The following is a 21,006-nucleotide window of genomic DNA, read 5'->3' on the forward strand; positions in this document are numbered from 1 at the left end:
TTCCTGTTGGGATTCGGATTTCGTACCAAGAGACTTTTTTGTAGGTATTGGAGTGTTACATACGTGTACCAATTTTTGTACATGTACGTGAAACATAGCTTGAGGCTCACTCCGTTGAAAGTGTATAGGTGGCACTATAGAGCCATTCTGCCACACCCGGTGGAATATTGGCCATCAGATCTGTTCAGGTCAGGACTCTTATCACACATGTGAAGTTTGGGGAAGATCTGACATTTTATGCCTGAGTTATAACATCTTTTATTCACATGGTGAGACATCGAACTTCGTGACGGCGCCATGAACAAGCCTTTTAACGAAAACTCAAGATCTTCACAACTGAACATTGCACAGGCCTTTAGATTAGACTGACCACAAAAAAGACATTGATGTCATAAAATTTGTAGGAGTAGTTCGTCGCAGCGTAAAATATGTCACTTCCTGTTGCCAATAGGTGGCGCTATGACTATAACTGAATATGGGCATGTCAATCTGTTCAGGTTCGGAGTCTCATCAAACATGTGAAGTTTGGGGCAGATTGGACATTGTATGTGTGAGTTATAGCAACTTCATTTTTCATGGCGAATCATCGAAATTCGCCAGGCCGCCACGGGCACGCCCTTCAATGAAAACTCAAGATCTTCGCAATTTAACATCGCAAAGGCCTTTAGATTAGGCATACCAAATTTGGTGTTGATTTGAAGAACTCTCTAGGAGGAGTTCGTTAAAATACAACACATGGAAATGACCAAAATTACACAAAATATGCTCATAATATTAAAAATAACCGACTTCCTGTTGGGTTTAGAATTTCGCTCCAAGAGTCTTTTTTGTAGGTATTGGTGTGTTACATATGTGTGCCAATTTTCGTGCATGTACGTGAAACATAGCTGGAAGGCTGTTGATTTTCTTGGTATAGGTGGCGCTGTCGAGCCATTTTGCCACACCCTCTTCTGAATCCTATATCAGACGAAAATTTTCACCAGGTTTGACGCGTGTGCAAAGTTTCATGACTTTTTGAGCATGTTAAAGCCCTCAAAAATGCGATTCATTCGGGAGAAGAAGAAGAAGAAAAAGAAGAATAATAATAATTAAAGCTGCAAGCAGCGATGAACGGGCCCTCGCACCCGGGCTCACCGGCAGCGAGTGGCTTTAGTATAAAGGTGAACGGTGAGAAATATGCAATTAAACCCATATATATAAGTAAAATATATTAATGTTTATTCCATATATATGACAATCTTCCGTCTGCCAGTAGGTGGCGCTATCATTATAATGGAATATTGCCCTTCAGATGTGTTCAAGGCAGGACTCTTATCGAACATGTGAAGTTTGGGGAAGATCGAACAAATTATGCCTGAGTTACAACAACTTCTCTTGCTGTGGCGAGACATCAAAATTTGTCATGACGCCATGGACATGCCCTTTAACAAAAACTCAAGATCTCCAAAAGTTAACATTGCACAGGCCTTTAGATTAGACTGACCACAAAAACTACATTAATCTCAAAAAAATTCTAGGAATAGTTTGTCACAGCATACACCATGTCACTTCCTGTTGCCAGCAGGTGGCGCTATGACTATAACTGAATATGGGCATGTAGATCTGTTAAGGGCAGATTTCTTATCTAACATGTGAAGTTTGGGGCAGATTGGACATTTGTAAGTCTGAGTAACAGCAACTTCCTTTTTCATGGCGAAACATCGAATTTTGTCAGGCCGCCATGGACACGCCCTTTAACGAAACCTCAAAATCTTCACAATTTAACATCGCAAACGCCTTTAGATTACACTGACCAAGATTTGTGTTGATCTGAATAAATCTCTAGGAGTAGTTTGTTAAAGTACAACCCCTGAAAATGGCAAAAACAACGCCAATTTTGCAGAGAAAATTCTAAATAACCGACTTCCTGATGGGATTCGGATTTCGTAACATTGGACTTTTTTGTAGGTATTGGTGTGTTACATGTGTGTACCGATTTTTGTACATGTATGTGAAAAATAGCTCGAGGCGCACTCCATTGAATGTGCATATGCACTCCGTTGAAAGTTTATAGGTGGCGCTATCGAGCCATTTTGCCACACCCGATGGAATATTGGCCTTCAGATCTGTTCAGGCCAGGACCCTTATCACACATGTGAAGTTTGGGCAAGATCGGACACTTTATGCCTGAGTTATAACATCTTTTATTCCCATGACGAGACATCGAACTTCGTCACGGCGCCATGGACACGCCTTTTAACAAAAACTCAAGATCTTCACAACTAAACATCACACAGGTCTTTAGATTAGACTGACCACAAAAAAGACATTGATGTCATAAAATTTCTAGAAATAGTCTGTCACAGTGTAAAAATATGTCACTTCCTGTTGCCAATAGGTGGCGCTATGACTATAACTGAATATGCGCATGTCAATATGTTCAGGTTCAGAGTCTCATCAAACATGTGAAGTTTGGGGCAGATTGGACATTGTATGTCTGAGTAATAGCAACTTCATTTTTCATGGCGAATCATCGAAATTCGCCAGGCCGCCACGGACACGCCCTTCGACGAAAACTCAAGATCTTCGCAATTTAACATCGCAAAGGCCTTTAGATTAGGCATAACAAATTTGGTGTTGATTTGAAGAAATCTCTAGGAGGAGTTCGTTAAAATACAACACATGGAAATGACCAAAATTACACAAAATTTGCTCATAATATTAAAAATAACCGACTTCCTGTTGGGTTTAGAATTTTGCTCCAAGAGTCTTTTTTGTAGGTATTGGTGTGTTACATATGTGTGCCAATTTTCGTGCATGTACGTGAAACATAGCCGGAAGGCTGTTGATTTTCTTAGTATAGGTGGCGCTGTCGAGCCATTTTGCCACACCCTCTTCTGAATCCTATATCAGACGAAAATTTTCACCAGGTTTGACACGTGTGCAAAGTTTCATGACTTTTTGAGCATGTTAAAGCCCTCAAAAATGCGATTCATTCGGGAAAAGAAGAATAATAATAATAATAATAATAATAATAATAATAATAAACAAAGCAGATACAAGAGGGTACTCGCACCTCGGTGCTCGGGCCCTATTTAAAGCTGCAAGCAGCGATGAACGGGCCCTCGCACCCGGGCTCACCGGCAGCGAGTGGCTTTAGTAAATAGGTGAACGGTGAGAAGCATGCATTTAAACTCATAAATATAAGTGGAATATATCAAGGTTTACTCCATATTTGTGCCATTCTTTGTGTTGCCAGTAGGTGGTGCTCTCATTATAATGGACTATTGGCCTTCAGATGTGTTCAGGGCAGGACTCTTATCGAACATGTGAAGTTTGGGGAAGATCGAACAAATTATGCCTGAGTTACAACAACTTCTCTTGCTGTGGCGAGATATCAAAATTTGTCATGACGCCATGGACATGCCCTTTAACAAAAACTTAAGATCTCCACAAGTTAACATTGCACAGGCCTTTAGATTATACTGACTACAAAAAATACATTAATCTCAAAAAAATTCTAGGAGTAGTTTGTCACAGCATACAACATGTCACTTCCTGTTGCCAGCAGGTGGCGCTATGACTATAACTGAATATGGGCATGTATATCTGTTAAGGGCAGAAGTCTTATCTAACATGTGAAGTTTGGGGCAGATTGGACATTGTAAGTCTGAGTAACAGCAACTTCCTTTTTCATGGCGAAACATCGAAATTTGTCAGGCCGCCATGGACACGCCCTTTAACGAAACCTCAAAATCTTTGCAATCTAACATCGCAAATACCTTTAGATTTAACTGACCAAGTTTGGTGTTGATCTGAATATATCTCTAGGAGTAGTTTGTTAAAGTACAACCCCTGAAAATGGCAAAAACAACGCCAATTTTGCAGAGAAAATTCTAAATAACCAACTTCCTGATGGGATTCGGATTTCGTACCAAGAGACTTTTTTGTAGGTATTGGTGTGTTACATGTGTGTACCGACTTTTGTACATGTACGTGAAAAATAGCTCGAGGCGCACTCCATTGAATGTGCATATGCACTCCGTTGAAAGTTTATAGGTGGCGCTTTCGAGCCATTTTGCCACACCCAATGGAATATTGGCCTTCAGATCTGTTCAGGCCAGGACCCTTATCACACATGTGAAGTTTGGGCAAGATCGGACACTTTATGCCTGAGTTATAACATCTTTTATTCCCATGACGAGACATCGAACTTCGTCATGGCGCCATGGAAACGCCTTTTAACAAAAACTCAAGATCTTCACAACTAAACATCACACAGGTCTTTAGATAAGACTGACCACAAAAAAGACATTGATGTCATACAATTTCTAGAAATAGTCTGTCACAGTGTAAAATATGTCACCTCCTGTTGCCAATAGGTGGCGCTATGACTATAACTGAATATGGGCATATAGATCTGTTCAGGTCAAGAGTCTCATCCAACATGTGAAGTTTGGGGCAGATTGGACATTGTATGTCTGAGTTACAGCAACTTCCTTTTTCATGGCGAAACATTGAAATTTGTCAGGCCGCCATGGACACGCCCTTTAACGAAACCTCAAGTCCTTCACAATTTAACATCACAAATGGCTTTAGATTACACTGACCAAGTTTGGTGTTGATCTGAATAAATCTCTAGGATTAGTTCGTTAAAATACAACCCCTGAAAATGGCCAAAACAACACTAATTTTGCAGAGAAAATTCGAAATAACTGACTTCCTGTTGGGATTTGGATTTCGTACCAAGAGACTTTTTTGTAGATATTGGTGTGTTACATGTGTGTACCGATTTATGTACATGTACGTGAAACATAGCTCGAGGCGCACTCCGTTGAAAGTGTACAGGTGGCGCTATAGAGCCATTCTGCCACACCCGGTGGAATATTGGCCTGCAGATCTGTTCAGGCCAGGATTCTTATCACACATGTGAAGTTTGGGGAAGATCGGACATTTTATGCCTGAGTTATAACATCTTTTATTCCCATGGCGAGACATCGAACTTCGTCGCGGCGCCATGAACAAGCCTTTTAACGAAAACTCAAGATCTTCACAACTGAACATCGCACAGGCCTTTAGATTAGACTGACCACAAAAAAGACATTGATGTCATAAAATTTCTAGGAGTAGTTTGTCGCAGCGTAAAATATGTCACTTCCTGTTGCCAATAGGTGGCGCTATGACTATAACTGAATATGGGCATGTCAATCTGTTCAGGTTTGGAGTCTCATCAAACATGTGAAATTTGGGGCAGATTGGACATTGTATGTGTGAGTTATAGCAACTTCATTTTTCATGGCGAATCATCGAAATTCGCCAGGCCGCCACGGACACGCCCTCAACGAAAACTCAAGATCTTCACAATTTAACATCGCAAAGGCCTTTAGATTAGGCATACCAAATTTGGTGTTGATTTGAAGAACTCTCTAGGAGGAGTTCGTTAAAATACAACACATGGAAATTACCAAAATTACACAAAATTTGCTCATAATATTAAAAATAACCGACTTCCTGTTGGGTTTAGAATTTCGCTCCAAGAGTCTTTTTTGTAGGTATTGGTGTGTTACATATGTGTGCCAATTTTCGTGCATGTACTTGAAACATAGCTGGAAGGCTGTTGATTTTCTTGGTATAGGTGGCGCTGTCGAGCCATTTTGCCACACCCTCTTCTGAATCCTATATCAGACGAAAATTTTCACCAGGTTTGACGCGTGTGCAAAGTTTCATGACTTTTTGAGCATGTTAAAGCCCTCAAAAATGCGATTCATTCGGGAGAAGAAGAAGAAGAATAATAATAATAATAATAATAATAATAATAATAATAATAATAATAATAATAATAATAATAATAAACAAAGCAGATACAAGAGGGTCCTCGCACCTCGGTGCTCGGGCCCTAATAAAAAACAAAGCAGATACAAGAGGGTCCTCGCACCTCAGTGCTCGGGCCCTAATTAAAGCTGCAAGCAGCGATGAACGGGCCCTCGCACCCGGGCTCACCGCCATCGTGTTGCTTTAGTAAAAAGGTGAACGTTGAGAAATATGCATTTAATGTCCTAAATATAAGTGGAATATATCAAAGTATATCCCATATATGTGCCAATCTTACCGTTGCCAGCAGGTGGCGCTATCATTATAATGGAATATTGGCCTTCAGATGTGTTCAGGCCAGGAATCTTATCAAACATTTGAAGTTTGGGGAAGATTGAACATTTTATGCTTGAGTTACAACAACTTCTCTTGCTGTGGCAAGACATCAAATTTTGTCATGGCGCCATGGAAACGCCCTTTAACAAAAACTCAAGATCTCCAAAAGTTAACATTGCACAGGCCTTTAGATTAGACTGACCACAAAATATATGTTAATCTTAAAAAAATTATAGGAGTAGTTTGTCGCAGCGTAAAACATGTCACTTCCTGTTGCCAATAGGTGGCGCTATGACTATAACTGAATGTGGGCATGTAGATCTGTTAAGGGCAGAAGTCTTATCTAACATGTGAAGTTTGGGGCAGATTGGACATTGTATGTCTGAGTTACAGCAACTTCCTTTTTGATGGCGAAACATCGAAATTTGTCAGGCCACCATGGACACGCCCTTTAACGAAATCTAAAGATCTTCGCAATTTAACATCGCAAAGGGCTTAAGATTACACTGACCAGGTTTGGTGTTGATCTGAATAAATCTCTAGGAGGAGTTTGTTAAAGTACAACCCCTGAAAATGGCAAAAACAACGCCAATTTTGCAGAGAAAATTCTAAAAAACCGACTTCCTGTTGGGATTCGGATTTCGTACCAGGAGACTTTTTTGTAGATATTGGTGTGTTACATGTGTATACCGATGTTTGTACATGTACGTGAAACATAGCTCGAGGCGCACTCTGTTGAAAGTGTATTAGGTGGCGCTATCGAGCCATTTTGCCACACCTGATGGAATTTTGGCCTTCAGATGTGTTCAGGCCAGGACTCTTATCACACATGTGAAGTTTGGGGAAGATCGGACATTTTATGCCTGAGTTATAACATCTTTTATTCCCTTGGCGAGACATCGAACTTCGTGACGGCGCCATGGACACGCCTTTTAACGAAAACTCAAGATCTTCAAAACTTAACATCGCACAGGCCTTTAGATTAGACTGACCATAAAAAAGACATTGATGTCAAAACATTTCTAGGAGTAGTCTGTCGAAGTGTAAAATATGTCACTTCCTGTTGCCTATAGGTGGCGCTATGGTTATAACTGAATATGGGCATGTAAATATGTTCAGGCCAGGAGTCTTATTAAACATGTGAAGTATTGGGCACATTGGACATTGCATGTCGGAGTTATAGCAACTTCATTTTTCATGGCGAATCAACGAAATTCGACAGGCTGCCACGGACACGCCCATTAACGAAAACTCAAAATCTTCGCAATTTAACATCGCAAAGGCCTTTAGATTAGGCATACCAAATTTGGTGTTGATCTGAATAAATCTCTAGGAGGAGTTTGTTAAAATACAACGCATGGAAATGACAAAAATGACAGAACATTTGCTCATAAAATTAAAAATAACCAACTTCCTGTTGGGTTTAGAATTTTGGTCCAAGAGTCTTTTTTGTAGGTATTGGTGTGTTACATATGTGTGCCAATTTACATGCATGTACGTGAAACATAGCTCGAGGCGCACACCGTTGAACGTCTATAGGTGGCGCTGTCGAGCCATTTTGCCACACCCACTTCTGAAACCCATATCAGACGTAAATTTTCGCCAGTTCTGAGCTGTGTGCAAAGTTTCATGACTTTTTGAGCATGTTTAGGTCCTCAAAAATGCGATTCATTTTGGAGAAGCGTAATAATAATAATAATAATAAACGGAGCAATTCCAAGAGGGTCCTCACACCATCGGTGCTCGGGCCCTAATAATAATAATAATAATAATAATAATAATAATAATAATAATAATAAACGGAGCAATTCCAAGAGGGTCCTCACACCATCGGTGCTCGGGCCCTAATAATAATAATAAACGGAGCATTTCCAAGAGGGTCCTCACACCATCGGTGCTCGGGCCCTAAATATAGCTGCAAGCAGTGATGGCGGGCTCAAGCCATCAGTGCAACGCCACCACTGTGGCATCAGGTAAATTGTGCTCAGCGGGCACATGCATTCACAATAGCCTTCTGGCAGTCAGATTTTAAGGGATACGGCAGTTAAAGGGTTAATCCGAATCATCTAGACTTTGAAATCACATTCACAGAACCATATATATAACTTTAATAACACTTTACAATAATATTTTATTCATAAACATTAACTATGTTAACATGAACAATAATTATTTTAAAATAATTAACAATAATTAGGTTAAGACTTGACCATTGGACAAAAAATGGTGACTGGGTCACGGGGGCAGAAGAAAAAAAAAACAGAGAAGAAATGACAAAAAGAATAGCAAAAGAATTAAGAATTAATGTGAAGATTAATTTTTAGTCAATTCTGCAAGACAGACCTTTCAGGATAGGAGATGGAATAAAAAATAAGCTCCTAAATCTAATGCCAGATTCTGGAAGATATATTCCTCAAAGTGTCGTAAAAGAGTCACTCAGAACCCATCTGTTCATAAAGCCTATATATAAAGTCTCAATATATAGTATTTCACAATACTTCATGCTATTCTAATTAAGTCATTTTTGGGATCTTTTAAGTCTCTCAGAACCTGACAACTTGTAATTCTGGAGACTCCAGGAAAGTTGCAGCTCTGAAAAATTGTGGTACTGTAGACTAAATGCTCCCTGATAGTTTTACATCTAATTCTTCACTTTAATTATTAATTATTTTCCAGTAAATGTGTTTCTGTTCTTCTCCACTTGTTTTTTTTCTGACCCCTGTGACCCAGTAAGCATTTTGCTGTCCAGTGGTCATGTCTTAACTCTGCAATTACTGTACTGTACTTATTTAGAATATTTCTCATGGGGATCTAATAATTTTGGATTTTCAGTCTGAGTTAAACCTTTGTTTTTGGCTCATTTTATCAGTAATGGAAAAATGCCTAATAATTCTTCACACCTGAATATAAGGAGTTTTTTTCTTTTCCAGTCTTCAAGGTCAACTACGTATATGTCACACTCGTTGCCTTCTCTAGTGCAGCTCAACCAATTTACATCCCATTCGTCCGTATTTGTGATATCACAAATTCTGGAAAATATTTGTTGTAATCCAAACATGTTGTTCGTTGTTATTTTTTAAATGTGATTTTTGTTAAATAAAATTTCTCCTATTGAATTGGACTTTGAGCTTTGAATCTTTGCAGAACTTTTTTATGCTGAAACAACAACATTACAGATTAACTAAAGTTGAAAGTGTGAAACAGCATAATAGCACTCCTTTCATAGGCATTATTAAGTATTTAATAAATAGAGCTATAAATGTTTTGTTCTTGAGCACATCTATAAAGTTCAATCATTGAATTTTCATACTTTTTTAAGGATCTTTTTATCATTTATTAATTCAGTTATTTACAAAAATGAAATATAAACAAATGCAATATATATATATATATATATATATATATATATATATATATATATATATATATATATCACCAGTTTTATTCTGGTGATTAAAGAGATGTTTAAGTCTCTCTCTCTCTCTCTCTGTCTGTCTGTCTGTCTGTCTGTCTGTCTGTCTGTCTGTCTGCCACTCAGCTCACACCCCTCCCCCACTCACACTCACACACACACAGACACACAGTCAGCACACATACATTCCTCACACAGAGTGACAGAGTGAGATCAGATGTCTGACAGTTTTTTAATTTTCTTTTAATCATACAATGCTGTAAAGTCATGAAACTATGCATATTTCCTCAGAATCACTGGTTTTCTAAATGAAAAATGTTTTTTAAAGGTTTGGAAGCTGCAATTTAAAAATACAAGACGATTAATGTTTCACTTTTTACTGTTATTTCAAAAAATCACCACGCCAAAACCGTTCAAGCTATCCAAAATTCATTCGCAATTTAAGTTCCTCGATGTTTTTTCTTCATGTAGACAAAGTTTGGTGTGTATAGTGTACTTCCACTGTGAGGAGTATGCATTAATTCACAAAAGAATATTCTCAAAAATCAATATTCAAGTCAAAATAGCCAACTTCCTGTTGGTTGTAGCTTATGACTGTGAATTAGAAAGTTGTCCGTCTTGATAAGAACAATTTATGTACCAAGTTTGGTGTCTGTAGCTAAAACTAATCCCCCCACTTTTGACAAAAGGTGGCGCTATAGAGTGCCTCTTCCACGCCCTTTTAAAAGCTTTTGCCATGGTCTAGCTATCTTTAATACTGATATCTGTTTCGAGTTTCATGTAAATCTGAGGTTGTTATCTGCCTAAAAATCACCAGAACAGAACATTCAAGTTTGACACGTTGCCATGGCAACACTATATTAGATATAAATATCCCCACAACAGATTTTCTTCGGCCTTGTTTTGTCATTATTCTGATGAAGTTTGAAGCAAATCAAGTAAAAATAAGATGCTGAATTCAAAGTGTTTTGAAAATGATTCACTTCCTGCTGCCAGTTGGTGGCGCTATAACTTTGACTCCTAATAGTCACATATATATGATCGGTATCATACAATGAACAAACCAATTAAGTTTGATCAAATTCAGGAAATGTATGTGGATGTTATTAGACATTTCCTGTTTCTCATTTCTCGCCATAATTTCAACGCCTCGCCACGGGCAAACCGTTCGAGATATCAAAAATCTCTTCGCAATTTAGCATCCCCAATGTCTTGAGTTCACCGAGTTTTGTGGTGAAAGGGTGGAGTTCCTCAGAGGAGTATATCAAATTCCAGAGCATGTGTTTTTCATAAAACCCTAAATAGCCAACTTCCTGTTGGGCGGAGCTTATGACATGCAGTGTGAAAGTTGTTTGGTTTGATGAGTTATATATATGTACCAAGTTTCATATGTATACGTGCAAGTATGCATGATATATGGCCCTCAGTAATACAGGGGGCGCTGTAGAGCCCCTGTGCCACGCCCCTGTATCAGACTCTGCCCAGCCCTAATGGCCGCAGGTTCCAAGGTGAGGTGTGTGCCAATTTTCAAGAGTTTTTGAGCATGTTAAGGACCCCAAAAGCCCCCGAAACCTTGGAAAAAAATTAGAAGAATAAAGAAAAAAAAAAAAATAATCCTAAGGAAAACAATAGGGCTCTCGCCCTCCAGGCTTGAGCCCTAATTAAAGCTGCAAGCTTTAACGGGCCCTCGCACCCGGGCTCACCGGCAGCGAGTGGCTTTAGTGAATAGGTGAACGGTGAGAACTATGCATTTAAACTCATAAGTATAAGTAGAACATATCAATGTTTATTCCATATATATGCCAATCTTCCTATTGACAGCAGGTGGTGCTATCATTATAATGGAATATTGGGCTTCAGATGTGTTCAGGGCAGGACACTTATCGAACATGTAAAGATTAGGAAAGATCGAACATTTTATGCCTGAGTTACAACAACTTCTCTTGCTGTGGCGAGACATCAAATTTTGTCATGGCATTATGGACACGCCCTTTAACAAAAACTCAAGATCTCCACAATTTAACATTGCACAGGCCTTTAGATTAGACTGACCACAAAAAAGACATTGATGTCATACTATTTCTATGAGTAGTTTGTCGCAGCGTAAAATATGTCACTTCCTGTTGCCAATAGGTGGCGCTATGACTATAACTGAATATGGTCATGTCAAACTGTTCAGGTCAGGAGACTCATCAAACATGTGAAGTTTGGGGCAGATTGGTCATTGTATGTCTGAGTTATAGCAACTTCCTGTTTCATGGCGAATCATCGAAATTCGCCAGGCCGCCACGGACACGCCCTTCAAGGAAAACTCAAAAGCTTCGCAATTTAACATTGCAAAGGCCCTTAGATTAGGCATACCAAATTTGGTGTTTATCTGAATGAATCTCTAGGAGGAGTTCGTTAAAATACAACGCATGGAAATGACAAAAATGACACAAAATTTGCTCATAATATTAGAAATAACCGACTTCCTGTTGGGTTTCGGATTTTGCTCCAAGAGACTTTTTTGTAGGTATTGGAGAGTTACATGTGTATACCGATTTTCATACATGTACATGAAACGTAGCTCGAGGCGCACACCGTTGAACGTGTATAGGTGGCACTGTTGAGCCATTGTGCCATACCCACTTCTGAAACCCATATCAGACGTACATTTTCGCCAGTTCTGAGGTGTGTGCAAAGTTTCATGACTTTTCGAGCATGTTTAGGCCCTCAAAAATGCGATTCATTTTGGAGAATAATAATAATAATAATAATAATAATAATAATAATAAACGGAGCAATTCCAAGAGGGTAATTAAAGGCTAGTTAAAGCTGCAAGCAGCAATGAACTGGCCCTCGCACCCGGGCTCACCGGCAGCAAGTGGCTTTAGTAAATAGGTGAATGGTGAGAAATATGCATTTAAACTCATAAATATAAGTGGAATATATCAAAGTTTATTCCATATATGTGCCAATCTTCCTGTTGCCAGTAGGTTGTGCTATCATTATAATGGAATATTGGCCTTCAGATGTGTTCAGGGCAGGACTCTTATCGAACATGTGAAGTTTGGGGAAGATCGAACAAATTATGCCTGAGTTACAACTACTTCTCTTACTGTGGCGAGACATCGAAATTTGTCATGGCGCCTTGGATTCACCCTTTAACAAAAACTCAAGATTTCCACAAGTTAACATTGCACAGGCCTTTAGATTAGACTGACCACAAAAAATACATTAATCTCAAAAAAATTATAGGAGTAGTTTGTCGCAGCGTAAAACATGTCACTTCCTGTTGCCAGCAGGTGGCGCTATGACTTTACCTGAATATGGGCATGTCGATCTTTTAAGGGTAGAAGTCTTATCTAACATGTGAAGTTTGGGGCAGATTGGAAATTGTATGTCTGAGTTACAGCAACTTCCCTTTTCATGGCGAAACATCGAATTTTGTCAGGCCGCCATGGACACGCCCTTTATCGAAACCTCAAGATCTTCGCAATTTAACATCGCAAAGGCCTTTAGATTTAACTGACCAAGTTTGCTGTTGATCTGAATAAATCTCTAGGAGGAGTTTGTTAAAGTACAACCCCTGAAAATGGCAAAAACAACGCCAATTTTGCAGAGAAAATTCTAAATAACTGACTTCCTGTTGGGATTCGGATTTCGTATCAACAGACTTTTTCATGGATATTGGTGTGTTACATGTGTGTACCGATTTTTGTACATGTTCATGAAACATAGCTCGAGACGCACTCCGTTGAAAGTGAATACGCACTCCGTTGAAAGTGTATAGGTGGCGCTATCGAGCCATTTTGCCACACCCGATGGAATATTGGCCTTCAGATCTGTTCAGGCCAGGACCCTTATCACAGATGTGAAGTTTGATCGAGATCGGACATGTTATGCCCGAGTTATAACATCTTTTATTCCCATTGCGAGCCTTTTAACAAAAACTCAAGATCTTCACAACTAAACATCACACAGGTCTTTAGATTAGACTGACCACAACAAAGACATTGATGTCATAAAATTTCTAGAAAGAGTCTGTCAAAGTGTAAAATATGACACTTCCTGTTGCCAATAGGTGGCGCTATGACTATAACTGAATATGAGCATGTAGATCTGTTCAGGTCAAGAGTCTCATCCAACATGTGAAGTTTGGGGCAGATTGGACATTGTATGTCTGAGTTACAGCAACTTCCTTTTTCATGGCGAAACATCGAAATTTGTCAGGCCGCCATGGACACGCCCTTTAACAAAACCTCAAGTCCTTCGCAATTTAACATCGCAAATGGCTTTAGATTACACTGACGAAGTTTGTTGTTGATCTGAATAAATCTCTAGGAGGAGTTCGTTAAATTACAACCCCTGAAAATGGCAAAAACAACAATTTTGCAGGGAAAATTCAAAATAACTGACTTCCTGTTGGGATTCGGATTTCGTACAAAGAGACTTTTTTGTAGATATTGGTGAGTTACATGTGTGTACCAATTTTTGTACATGTACGTGAAACATAGCTCGAGGAACACTCCGTTGAAAGTGTATAGGTGGCGCTATCGAGCCATTCTGCTACACCCGGTGGAATATTGGCCTGCAGATCTGTTCAGGTCAGGACTCTTATCACACATGTGAAGTTTGGGGAAGATCGGACATTTTATGCCTGAGTTATAACATCTTTTATTCACATGGCGAGACATCGAACTTCGCCATGGTGCCGTGGACACGCCTTTTAATGAAAACTCAAGATCTTCAAAATTTAACATTGCACAGGCCTTTAGATTAGACTGACCACAAAAAAGACACTGATGTCAAAAAATTACTAGGAGTAGTTCGTCACAGCGTAAAATATGACACTTCCTGTTGCCAATAGGTGGCGCTATGACTATAACTGAATATGGGCATGTAAATATGTTCAGGCCAGTAGTCTTATTAAACATGTGAAGTATTGGGCACATTGGACATTGTATGTCTGAGTTATAGCAACTTCATTTTTCATGGCGAATCAACGAAATTCACCAGGCCGCCACGGAAACACCCATTAACGAAAACTCAAAATCTTCGCAATTTAACATCACAAAGGCCTTTAGATTAGGCATACCAAATTTGGTGTTGATCTGAATAAATCTCTAGGAGGAGTTCATTAAAATACAACACATGGAAATGACAAAAATGACACAAAATTTTCTCATAAAATTAAAAATAACCGACTTCCTGTTGGGTTTAGAATTTTGGTCCAAGAGTCTTTTTTGTTGGTATTGGAGTGTTACATGTGTGTGCCAATTTTTGTGCATGTACGTGAAACATAGCTCGAGACGCACACCGTTGAACGTCTATAGGTGGCGCTGTCAAGCGATTTTGCCACGCCCACTTCTGAAACCCATATCAGACGTAAATTTTCACCAGTTCTGAGGTGTGTGCAAAGTTTCATGACTTTTTGAGCATGTTTAGGCCCTCAAAAATGCGATTGATTTTGGAGAAGCGGAATAATAATAATAATTAAAGCTGCAAGCAGCGATGAACGGGCCCTCGCACCCGGGCTCACCGCCATCGTGTTGCTTTAGTAAAAAGGTGAACGTTGAGAAATATGCATTTAATGTCCTAAATATAAGTGGAATATATCAAAGTATATCCCATATATGTGCCAATCTTACCGTTGCCAGCAGGTGGCGCTATCATTATAATGGAATATTGGCCTTCAGATGTGTTCAGGCCAGGACTCTTATCGAACATGTGAAGTTTGGGGAAGATTGAACATTTTATGCTTGAGTTACAACAACTTCTCTTGCTGTGGCAAGACATCAAATTTTGTCATGGCGCCATGGAAACGCCCTTTAACAAAAACTCAAGATCTCCAAAAGTTAACATTGCACAGGCCTTTAGATTAGACTGACCACAAAATATATGTTAATCTCAAAAAAATTATAGGAGTAGTTTGTCGCAGCGTAAAACATGTCACTTCCTGTTGCCAATAGGTGGCGCTATGACTATAACTGAATGTGGGCATGTAGATCTGTTAAGGGCAGAAGTTTTATCTAACATGTGAAGTTTGGGGCAGATTGGACATTGTATGTCTGAGTTACAGCAACTTCCTTTTTCATGGCGAAACATCGAAATTTGTCAGGCCACCATGGACACGCCCTTTAACGAAATCTAAAGATCTTCGCAATTTAACATCGCAAAGGGCTTAAGATTACACTGACCAGGTTTGGTGTTGATCTGAATAAATCTCTAGGAGGAGTTCGTTAAAGTACAACCCCTGAAAATGGCAAAAACAACGCCAATATTGCAGAGAAAATTCTAAATAACCAACTTCCTGTTGGGATTCGGATTTCGTACAAAGAGACTTTTTTGTAGGTATTGGTGTGTTACATGTGTATACCGATTTTTGTACATGTACGTGAAACATAGCTCGAAGCGCACTCTGTTGAAAGTGTATAGGTGGCGTTATCGAGCCATTTTGCCACACCTGATGGAATTTTGGCCTTCAGATGTGTTCAGGCCAGGACTCTTATCACACATGTGAAGTTTGGGGAAGATCGGACATTTTATGCCTGAGTTATAACATCTTTTATTCCCATGGTGAGACATCGAACTTCGTGACGGCGCCATGGACACGCCTTTTAACGAAAACTCAAGATCTTCACAACTTAACATCGCACAGGGCTTTAGATTAGACTGACCACAAAAAATACATTGATGTCATAAAATTTCTAGGAGTAGTTCATCGCAGTGTAAAATATGTCACTTCCTGTTGCCAATAGGTGGCGCTATGACTATAACTAAATATGGGCATGTCAGTCTGTTCAGGTCAGGAGTCTCATCAAACATGTGAAGTTTGGGGCAGATTGGTCATTGTATGTCTGAGTTATAGCAACTTCCTGTTTCATGGCGAATCATCAAAATTCGCCAGGCCGCCACGGACACGCCCATTAACGAAAACTCAAAAGCTTCGCAATTTAACATCGCAAAGGCCTTCAGATTAGGCATACCAAATTTGGTGTTGATCTGAATGAATCTCTAGGAGGAGTTCGTTAAAATACAACGCATGGAAATGACAAAAATGACACAAAATTTGCTCATAATATTAGTAATAACCGACTTCCTGTTGGGTTTCGGATTTTGCTCCAAGAGACTTTTTTGTAGGTATTGGAGAGTTACATGTGTATACCGATTTTCATACATGTACATGAAACGTAGCTCGAGGCGCACACCGTTGAACGTGTATAGGTGGCGCTGTTGAGCCATTTTGCCACACCCACTTCTGAAACCCATATCAGACGTAAATTTTCGCCAGTTCTGAGGTGTGTGCAGCATGTTTAGGCCCTCAAAAATGCGATTCATTTTGGAGAAGAAGAATAATAATAATAAATATAGCTGCAAGCAGCGATGGCGGGCTCAAGCCACCAGTGCCATCGCCACCCCGGTGGCATCAGGTAAACTGTGCCCAGCGGGCACATGCATTCACAATATCCCTCTGGCAGTGAGGTTTTAAAGGATATGGCAGTTAAAGGGTTAATCCGAATCATCTAGACTTTAAAATCACATTCACAGAACAATATATATATATATAACTTTAGTAACACTTTACAATAAGATTCCATTCATAAACATTATGTTAACATGAACAATGTTTATATAGCATTCATTCACGTCAGTTAATATTCCAAACTTAAACATTAAAACATTGTTTTATTGTGATTTTTTTCCAAGCATTTTTTACCAATTCCAAACCATATCAATCTTAATAACTACCATTATTTTTTATTTAATCATTTATGAGTGCTATACAATAGTCCAGGAAAGCTGGAAGAGAAAAACAGGTCAAGAAGAACTGACAAAAAGAATTGCAAAATAATTAGGAAATAATGTGAAGATTAATTTTTAGTCAATTCTGCGAGACAGACTTTCAGGAAAGGAGGTGGAATAAAAATGAGCTCTTAAATCTTAATCCTGGATTCTGGAAGATATACTCCTCAAACCATCGAACAAGAGGAGGTGGTGCTGGTCCTTCACGAGTCACTCTAATCTGTTCATAAAGCCTATATATAAAGCTTTAATATATAGTATTTCACAATACTTCATGGTATTCTAATTAAATCATTTTTTGGGATCTTAAGTCTCTCAGAGCCGGACACCGAGTAATTCTGGAGACTCCAGGAAAGTGGCAGTTCTGTAAAATGTTGGCGCTGGAGACTAAATGCTCCCTGATAGTTTCACACCTAATTCACTTAACACACACACAAACACACACACACACACACACTACCCACAGTGACAGTGGGACTGAGTGACATTAGATGTATGATAGTTTTTTTATTTTCTATCATCCATATAGTGTTGTATAGTCATGAAACTATTGTCATGAGACCAGTCATTCTGAGGAAATATGCCTCAGAATGACTTGTCTTTTATGTGTACATTTTTTTCAAGTGTTTAGAAGCTGCACTTTAAAAAAAATAAAAAGACATTTACTGGTTCCTTTTTTACTATTATTTCAAAAAATCACCACGACAAAACCATTCAAGCTATCCAAAATTCATTCACACCTGTTCTGTAAGATTAGTTCTTTAAACAGTGGTAAAAGAGGATGTGGTGCTGATCCTTCAAGAGTCACTCAAAACGTATCTGTCCATAAAGCCTATAAAGAATTATTCTTAATATACAGTTCACAATACTTCAGCTTGTTATTCTAATTAAGTGAGGGTCATTTTTATCAGTAAAATTCCTAAAATACATATTATTTTATTTGAAAGATTTCTATAAATTATTTAAATCATACTCGTTTCTACAATAATTATTTAAAAGTAATCCTATAGCTCCCTCTGGTGACCATTATTGGTACTAAGAATTGCAAGCTTGATTTATAAGTTATGATAGTTTTAATTTTAGGCTGGCTCTTGAAAATGAAAAAGCTATGAAACTTACTGTGCTTCCTTCAAATGAGGACTTCTACTTATATAAAAAATTATGAAGAGTTAGAATGAAAAATTTTAAAGATATAGTAAAATAACTATTGTATTTTTTTATGTTACATTAATAAATCTCTATGGCAACACCATTTAAGCTATCCTAAACCCATTCACAATTTAACATCTCAGTATATTGGCATCATGTTGAAAAAGGAGTATGGAGTAGTATGAGGAGGAGTATGAATTCATTTACAGGCTGATTTTATCATAAATCCACATTAAAATTTATTTTTCTGTTCTGTATCAATCTGTGTTGTTGTTTGTTTATTTTTATCTTTTATTTTTCATAGGAAGATAACTGATCCTTTACTCTCCTTTTTAATAAATGTGCTTATAAACCAAAAACAAGCTATTTATAGCTGTATTTATAAACTGCTTACTACTGACTATTAATATTGGGACAAGGCTTTATAAAGCATGAACTGACTATATACTTTTTGAGTTTGAAATTATTATTTGCAGCACAAATTAGGGTTTTTTAGGATTTTTAAAAATCCCTAAAACTGTCAGAAAAGGATAAGGCCTAAGATTTCTATGTGAGTGGCTACATTTATTTGTTTTATAACTATAATGCATAAACTATGAAATTATACAAAATGTATAAAAAAGTACAACAGTCATTGTTTTCCAATGTTTTTTTTTTTTTTTTTTTTTTTTTTTTTTTTTTTGATTTACATTAAAAAAAATTAGCCTACTGCAATCATTCTAAACAGCTTGAATAAAACCTGTTAATATTTATTATAGACCACTGTAACTGTGTATAATCTAACAAACAAGTTTATTATGAAAATAAAAGTGTGTACACCAGATAAATTGGACGATAAAGAAATTGCTAACAATAGTATAATAGAGCATGTTTTAGGTTTTTAGGCGTTTAGATGCAGATATGGACAAATCAAATGTAAAATAAAATGTAATTGATTTAATTAAATATAGATTAATTCTTGTTAGAGCAAAATAATAAATAAATAAATAAATACGTACACACATTAAAAAAGCAGCCAAGATGAATGAATTTCATTTTTTATATAGATTAAAATTGAAGACAGAAGCAGCTGGTATATGCGGTCACTTAATATTAAAATCCAGTAGATCCACTTCAGATTTATTTCTCAACAGTTTATGTTCACACAGCTGTTTTCGTTTATATTAGCCAAGCTATTATGTGTTTTGAAATAATCTTGTCCGTTATGTGTTCGTTCGTACGACGAAAGCCAGAATCCTGCAGCTCGAGAGATATATGTTATTCTGCCAGTCGCGCTTTCAAATAGTCTTGCGCACTTAAACGGGTCACAAACACCTGCATTTACCTCTTGATGTGTTACAATGGGTTTATTGTGTGCATTTGTGGTAATGTTTTATTTAAAAAAGCTCTTAAACAAGAATAAATTCGTTTGTTTTGAGCTCGACACTGTAAGCGCTGATCGGAGGCGTGATTTCAGATAGGCAGCCACAAATATTTCATTTTCACACAAACAGTTCAAAAACATCTGAATTTAGCTCTTGGTGTGTTCTAATTGGTTGATTGTGTGATATCGCTGTAATAATTTATTTTTAAAAGCTATAAAACAGGAATAAATTAGTTTTTTCTGAGCTCTTTACTCCAGACGCTCGTGGTCACAGCGGTGATTCATCTCTCCTATTTCTCACGTATCTCTGGCCAGAAATAATTTATCCATGAGCCCTGAACCGGTAATAATCAGATATGTTGGTTTAGCTTGTCAGTGTGAATTACATCTAAGTATTTATTTGTATTTTTAACCGATTTAAAAGTGAAAGTAAAAGTCCGGTAATTGCACCTGTAGGGGCGCAATTTCTCTCAGACAATGGAAGTCTGAAGCACACATACTCAAACAGAGGGACAGAGTGAGATGAGATGTCTGAGAGTTTTTTAATTTTCTGTTATCCATACAGTGTTGTAAAGTCTTGAAACTATGCATATTTCCTCAGAATGACTTTTTCATCTGTATGAAAAAATTCTTTGACGTGTTTGGAAGCTGCATTTTAAAAATACAATAATGATTCCCTTTGTAAGGTAATTTCAAAAAATCACCACGGCAAAACCATTCAAGCTATCCAAAATCCATTCACAATTTAAGTTCCTATCAGAAATACTGATGTGTGTTCAGAGTTTTGTGAAATTCTAAGTATGGTATTTGCCTCAAAATCACCTGAGAAGTATTCCAGTTTGACATGTTGCCACGCCAACAATTTTTTAGATATCAATATCCCCCTTGCAGATTTATATCGGCTGTGTTTTAACATTATTCTGATGAAGTTTGAAGCAAATCGAGTAATAATAAGATGCTGAATTCAAATCATTTTGAAAATGACACACTTCCTTCTGCCAGTTGGTGGCGCTATAACTTTGACTCCTAATAGTCACATATATGCGATCGACATCATACAACGAATAATCTGATGAAGTTTGATTAAAATCAGGAACTGTATGTGGATGGTATTAGACACTTCCTGTTTCTCATTTCTCGCCATAATTTCAACGCCTCGCCACGAGCA

At 37.9% G+C, this 21,006-nt stretch overlaps 1 long non-coding RNA gene across 2 annotated transcripts in view; it reads left to right on the top strand.

Moving 5' to 3' along the window:
- LOC128017015 (uncharacterized) overlaps positions 1–21,006 on the top strand; it is a 216,920-nt gene that overhangs the window by 562 nt on the left and 195,352 nt on the right. Inside the window, exons 2-3 of one of the 2 annotated variants that reach the window (XR_008184360.1) lie at positions 2,277–2,842; positions 5,615–6,005. This is a non-coding gene — a long non-coding RNA (uncharacterized LOC128017015). Of the gene's footprint in view, positions 1–1,733; positions 2,843–5,614; positions 6,006–21,006 lie in introns of those variants that run through there. The other variant, XR_008184346.1, reaches the window with a different exon arrangement.

This window comes from Carassius gibelio, chromosome A1 (assembly GCF_023724105.1).
Source record: "Carassius gibelio isolate Cgi1373 ecotype wild population from Czech Republic chromosome A1, carGib1.2-hapl.c, whole genome shotgun sequence".
Taxonomy (NCBI): domain Eukaryota; kingdom Metazoa; phylum Chordata; class Actinopteri; order Cypriniformes; family Cyprinidae; genus Carassius; species Carassius gibelio.